The sequence below is a fragment of the Alosa pseudoharengus genome, unplaced genomic scaffold, assembly GCF_046254945.1.
Source record: "Alosa pseudoharengus isolate Yale_2024_CS ecotype anadromous, Long Island Sound unplaced genomic scaffold, YU_APseudo_1.1 YU_APseudo_1.1_scf_7, whole genome shotgun sequence".
Lineage (NCBI taxonomy): Eukaryota > Metazoa > Chordata > Actinopteri > Clupeiformes > Clupeidae > Alosa > Alosa pseudoharengus.
Window position 1 is genome coordinate 15,786,890 of NW_027468859.1, and position 7,166 is coordinate 15,794,055.

A 7,166-nucleotide genomic window follows, 5' to 3' on the forward strand; every position below is an offset into this window, starting at 1 on the left:
CTTGAAGTTCCAGTATGTGAGAGACTTGACGTGCCTTAATATCTCCAACCTCAAGTATGCAGCTAATAAGGAAATAGAATTGTTATTTAATTAAACAAGGTGAACTTCTCCCCACTGTGGAATGCAGAAAAGGATGCTACAAGGAAGGGAATTCAAACACACTCAACACCTTACCATCTATTGATGTCATTGTGGTTGAGATATCTGACATTTTTCTGTTAAAGATTGGCATGGAGACAATGGGACATGGTTGCCTTTGTCAGTGTCCTTATGTGAACTTGCACAGGTCAACTTGCTCATCTTTACTTGCGTACCACTTCACACCAGTGCTTCAGACCAGGGCTGATGCTTCAGCAATAGCCGTCACTGAAAAGCTGTAAGTGTTGTTGAACACAGCTGTTCTCACATTAGCTGATTGCGATAAACATAAACCATTGTTGCCTAATTACCAATTATTCATTACACCTGTGTGTGGTATCTACTTTTTTTGTATTTTTCACATTTAGTATTTTGCAGTATTTTTAAAATACAAAAATACACACCAATAAAGTATTTTGATACAAAATACAGAGCCATTTCCTTCAACCCAATAAAATACAAATGACAAAATACTATTTTGCATTTGAAACACATACATGTTTCAGAAATACTACCCATCCCTGGGAACAGGCAGATTACACCTTTATAGTTGGCCATATGATGACATACATAGGTTAATACTGTATTTCACCAGTTAGGGCACCAAAATGGCCAGTAGCTGCACTGTGTAGCCTATCTTGACATGTCTTTAAGTTTTTGGTTACAATATACAGGTAGTGGGCTCTCTGTTGATTTTAATGAGTAGGCCTAAGCCTAAAGTTACAGCATTTCTATCACAATTGACCAGACTTTGACCTTTTGTCTTCTTTAAACAAAATTCTGGCTATGATTGTTCCTTGTATTGCATCATGAGCCATCACTGCAGCTATTGCATTCTACTGTAGCCTTAAGCCTAGCTCAGTCATTATGTTGTACCACATCACCCTTCATTAGAAGTGCAATGAGCTACATTGAGCATAATAAACTGCATTTAGAATTCCAAATCCATATTTCTAGATATTTTGGTAAACGTAACTTAAAAGTAATACAATAGTGTAATGCCTTACAATTCAGAGACAGTAATATTATAATGTAATGAATTACTTTGAAATAATAAGTAATACATAATATATTACGATTTTGAAGTAACTTGCCCAAAACCACATGTCACTGTTTGACTAAATGAAAAATATATGCTACTGAACATGCATGGAGATCATCATAGTTGACAGAAATTACGATTTGTGCCAACATGTTGTAGAAACACAACCACAGCCTTTAGGCCTATTTGGTACAAATCTTCTACATTGGTTATAGTCAGCGATTCACATTAACTGTAGGCTATCACCACAAGTGTATACTAAACGTTTTTGCCCAAGTTTGTGTGCCGTCATCACATTTTGCAAAATTAGGCTACCTTCGTTACTAACCTACCAGTTGATACTTTTTACATGCATCAAGATTGATTGTGCATCTAATGTAACACTCGGTGGAGAGACTTCCACTTTCCAAGTTCCACTTTCATTGTCGTTGTGAGCTAAAAGGCTACTATGGGAAATACTTTGAAGTTCCTTTTGAGTCCAAACATGAATAGGTTTTCTTTAACCTGTGCTACACTTTTCCACCAAGTTGTGCGAAAATTGTAGGTACCCAGAGATTTTTTTATGTTGACAGACAAACCGCACTACAGTAGCCTACATGGTGCAGTAAATGGAAACTCTTCGTAGCGCGTGCAACTTACGTATATGAAAACAATATATTTATGGAATAAAATTAGACACCTCTGATTGCTGTTTACGGTTAAACTGCGATGATGTGAACACCAGCCAGCGGAGGGCACTTATATAGCCTAGGCTACCATGCATGGACTCGTAGGCTATATTTCCCCACAAACCAAGCGGCTGCTTGGACAAATCCACTTGAGGGGTGGGGCAGGGGGGCGCGATCGTAACACACACTGAACCTGTCATGAAGAGGCCAAAATGATTGACCTGTCACCCCCCAATCCAAACGGATGCAACTGCATTTATAGGCTAAGCCTAGGTCTACATGACGTGCCGCAAATAGGCTAAATAACTTTAAAAAAATAAAATAAAAAAAAATCCCGGAGGTCACACATATGGACCAGCCCACCGGGCATTTGCCCGGTTGTACAGATATACAATATAAACAATATAAACATACCAGGTCTCTTAGATCTACTGACGCTGGTCTGCTGGTAGTGCCCAAGGTCAAAACTAGGTTGAAATGGCATTTAGCCATATGGTGCCCACTGGAACTCAGATGCCTAGAGATCAGATTTGATCAGATTTAAAAATAAATTAAAAACTCTAATATTTTCTACTGCCTTTGATTAATCTGATGTCTTTTGGTTGAGTTATAAAGTGCATTTTTTATTTATTATTATTATTATTATTATTATTATTATTATTATTATTATTATTTTGTCTTTAGTGCTGTTTATATTAGGCTACTGTTTACATTATTGTGGGCTACATATTAATCTTGTGTCATTAGCCTACATGTAAAGCACATTAGATGACCACTGTGCATGATAATGCACCACCTTTTTTGTATATCACATTGCACTTTTTTGCACTTCTGATTAGACACAAACTGCATTTCGTTGTCTCTTTGTACTCTGCACATTGACAAAGTTTAATCTAATCTAATCAAATGTGCTATAAATAAATTTACAAACTAGAGCCTCAGAATGTAGGCTTCTAAACATGTCATTAGGTTAATTTATGCCTATCAAATATTAGCCTAAAGAATTAAATGTAGATAGGCCTACTTTTTTATAACTATAGTTGCCAATTAAACTATTTTAGCTTCCTTAGTTCTAACGTGTCAGCTGCTTTTGGCGCCAAAAACTTGACGCTGTCATCAGACAACCAAGGGAGACGTTGAATGAAAGATTCTTTGAAGAAGACACTGGTTAGATCCATCCTCCAAGGTTGGACTTATTTTTCAAAGCTGAGTTGACAGAGGAGGTGAAGAGAGATTACATTGGATAACCAGTCACACGAGATTGAAGGGTAAGTGTAGTTTGTCTTTTTATGTTTGTAACGTTAGCTAATAATAATAGAAAATATGAACCACCATCTTCATGGCTAACATTAGCTATCTGCTAACGTTAGCTAGCTAGCTAGTTAACCAGAGCTTTGCTGAGGAGCTAGGGTGAACGTAGGCCTAGTTTAGAAATAATTCGGCACCTTTTTGTCCCTTCATGCTACAAATAACTTACTATTAATATAGTAAGATCTAGCTAGAGCTATGTGTAATGTCAATGTTTAACCGTGATGTTAGTGGCTAATGGCTATCTTCCACATAACATTAGCAGTTAAGCATAATGGAGGTTTGGAAGAAAACGGCCATAGTCTCTCATTTGGCAACGTGACAAGTGAGTGTGATAATTACCTAACTTGTAGCTATTTTCTTGATTAATGCAATTTCAGAGCCTTTACTTTTAAGATGAAGAAGTAAAGAAAGCCTTCTGCCTTACAGAGGAGTTGCTGGGGGTTCGTGGGCATCAAGATCCCTGTGGAACTAGATTCTGAAGGTGGGTTTAGCACATTTCTGTTTGCAACATATACCGGTATATATAATATGTTGCAACTTGACATGTGTGATGTGTTACATTGCCCCTAATCTTTTGAATTAATTTCTGTAATCTCTTTATACATATTGCCAAAAGTATTGGGTCACCTGCCTTGACTCGCATATGAATTTAAGTGACATCCCATTCTTAATCCATAGGGTTTACTGTAATATGACGTCGGTCCACTATTTGCAGCTATAGCAGCTTCAACTCTTCCATTCTTCCAGAAGCGCATTTGTGAGGTCACACTGATGTTGGACGAGAAGGCCTGGCTCTCAGTCTCCACTCTAATTCATCCCAAAGGTGCTCTATAGGGTTGAGGCATATGCGAATCAAGGCAGGTGACCCAATACTTTTGGCAATATAGTGTATGTATAGGGTTGTTTTGTTACTGTAGGAGATTTCATGTGCTACCTAGATGGGTGCATGTACACTCTCTGTCGGAGGTTTACATTGTATACATCTTGTAAATGTTCAAGCATAGGCTATCACAGAGAAGCTGAGACTACAGTGTCTTCCTAGCATTAGCCATTGTGATGTTTATTCTGTCAAACAATGAAAATATCGATACCTGAATTGAAAATGTTATACAATGTCACTCGCCCCTTAAACATTTCTCTCTCTCTCTGTCTCTCTCTCTCTCTTTTTCTCAACCCTCCCCCCCACACACACACCTCTCTCTCTCTCTCTCTCTCTCTCTCTCTCTAATACATACCTCCCTCAAACACATATTGTTCTTTCACACGTGTCTCTCTCTCTTATGGAAGCATATGAGTAGCTTTATTCAAATGAGAATGCAATCTGCAATATGCAATTCAAAAAGACATTACATTATGCAATTGACAATTCATTATGCAATTTAATATTGCAATTTGCAATAATATCCAACAAATTGTATTTTAATCTGCAAAGTGACAATAAAATCCTAAAATCAATTCCAATAATTTTGGTTAAAAAATAGAATAAACATGGATTGAATTGCATTCCATTTTGCCATGGTACTTAAGTCTCAAAATTCAAATGGCAATTCATTTTGCATTTTAATTTTCAATATTCAGTTTCATCATTTAACTGTCAATTCGTTTTGCAATTTAATATTTAAAGTGCAATGTAGGATTGCATTTTAAAAACATATTTGGCAAAACTGTCAATGCCAGCCTGAAAAGATTTTGGATTATTTTGGGCAAAACGTTTTGCCATCGTTTTGAGGCATTTTATTCAAATGGAAAAGAAATAGCGCCCCCTGTGATTGCATTGCACTTTAGTCACGCTCTTTGTGTTGCAAAATTCAAATGGCCATTCAATCTGCCAAACGCATTGCAATCTGTCAAGTCACTCGTCAAGGCGGGAACTAGGCTACGTCACTTTTTTGTGTTTACGTCTTACCCAGTTAGCGCTTGCAATGGAGGAGTTTGCAGCTGCACTAAGGTCTCTGGCTGATTATGTAGAACACCACCGTGTCAACGAGTCTGACTCAGCGGACAGATTACTGAAAATGGACGACAGAGTGGGCTATCTAGCCCTACTTGTCCGATTTGATGTCAACCTGGTCCGTTCAAAGATTTCTGAGGCCTTACAGCTAATGGGCACTAGCCGGTGGGGAGACCTTCTGTGGATACCACTGGAGGGAATAGAGGGTTACCTCTCCTATTAGGGAGATCGCTGAGCTCTTTGGAGTTCACAGGACAAGTAGGGCTAGATCGCCCACTCTGTCGTCCATTGTCGTTAGTTAGGCTAAAACTCACACAGCCTTTCCTTGCCCTGTTCTCTCTCTCTCTCACACACACACACACACACAACGGAGACTCCCCTCCGTGGTCTGGCTAGCCTCATAAGCGGACCGGGGGTGCTGTCGCTCCGGGCCCACGTTTGGCCAAATCTATCTCGCTGAATTGTTGTATACGATGCTTATTTGTACAGTGGGCAGTGCTTCGACTTGGCCAGCTTCACTCGCGGTCCGCGCGTGGGATCACGCGGTATCACGGGACTTTAATTTGTATTTTCCCAGTGAGACGCTGCAACAACCCAAACAACCGGTAGATGGCTCAAGTGAGTAGGGTGTCTCGTAAAAAGAAATGGAGCCTGGAAAACCCTACACAGACTTCACTACAGACTTTAGCAGACTGGTTTAGAAATAATTTAATAGCCAGAAATATGCCTGCCCTGCCCTAATAAAGAAATATTTGGTTAACTGCGAGTGAATCCCGTTTGCAGCCGTAGAAGAAACGCAGGACAAATTAAACATTCTGGTTTTCTCCGAGTGCAACGATGATAGACAGACATCATTTGGACAAAATATAGAGCATATTAACCTCGTTGCTCAGCCAAATGCCTTCCTGTTACGTCCTGTTATCACGGAGTTACAGGCATAAACGATTTTTAAGGTCACAAGTTTACTTCATTAGCGGTTTATTTTTTTGATTATTAAAGAGTGTTTTTCATTTAAAGGTTTGACTTCGTGCTTATTCAGTAGAGCATTTAGTGCTCTTCCCAATCCCAGACGTTCACATTGCATGTTTGTTTGTAATGGATGCAACCGCGAGATAGGCTACGCGTTTGACGGCAATGAGTTGTGAACGGACATGAACCAAGACATATAGCCCAGCAGCAATCTAGGGACTGTTCGTTATTTATTGAAGGGGCCACCGGATGAATTTTGAGTGCTTCAGTCAAAAGTTGCATGACCCTCCCTTGCCTGCTAGAAATTGTTCAATGACCCTCCGACAGAATTGTTAAAAAAGACATGACCCTCCCCTTGCCGTCTTCCGCCCGCGCTGCTTTGCGCCACAGCCACACACTGTGATAACGTTCTTAAATCAATCTTTCGTGAGCTTGCATGCTACCAGTCCTTCCTTTTCAAATGTGTTGCGCCTGTTTGCACAATTTCACAAATAATCATATGTGATTAATAATATGACAAATAATCCCTGTGCATGGGGACCGAAACAATGCATGCCAACTTTTTCCGTGTTTATCACGTATTTTAACTTTCCCCCGCTGTCTTGCCGTAGAATAGGCTATCCCAGATTTTAATACTCTCATAACAACCCTGCCATCGGGCCTGTCTCTGTGTTGCCCTGTTGCTACCCCTTGCCATTCCAACGAAACAGATGTCTTCAAATCATCGTTTTCCTTGCTTGAATGTCATAAACATACAACTTTAGACAGCAGAATTACGCATAGGCTACTTGGAACATAACACATTGACAAAGGACAGATGTATCGTAACACCCCCAATTATCACCACTTTTGTTCAGAAATTCTAAAACAACGATGTTTTTTAACACTTCAAAATAACATTTGCTAAATTAACCTTACATTTTTCAGTAGCCATAGGTGTGTAGATTTGAACAAAATCTGGTTTGGTTCTTAACGGCACATGGACGGTTAGACCGAGAATTCTTGTCGTGAAATTAAAATTCCACTGGAGCTCCAAGCGGTTGTGTACACGCAGCCTTACAACACTGTTTACAGCTCTTTGAGTCAC

The 7,166-nt window shown here is 39.4% G+C and overlaps 1 long non-coding RNA gene across 1 annotated transcript; it reads left to right on the top strand.

Moving 5' to 3' along the window:
* Positions 1 to 2,913: 2,913 nt before the first annotated feature.
* On the top strand, positions 2,914 to 3,982 carry LOC143109824 (uncharacterized). Its single transcript, XR_012983980.1, has 3 exons — positions 2,914 to 3,116; positions 3,537 to 3,640; positions 3,838 to 3,982. It is a non-coding gene; the product is annotated as an uncharacterized LOC143109824 (long non-coding RNA).
* Positions 3,983 to 7,166: the final 3,184 nt, after the last annotated feature.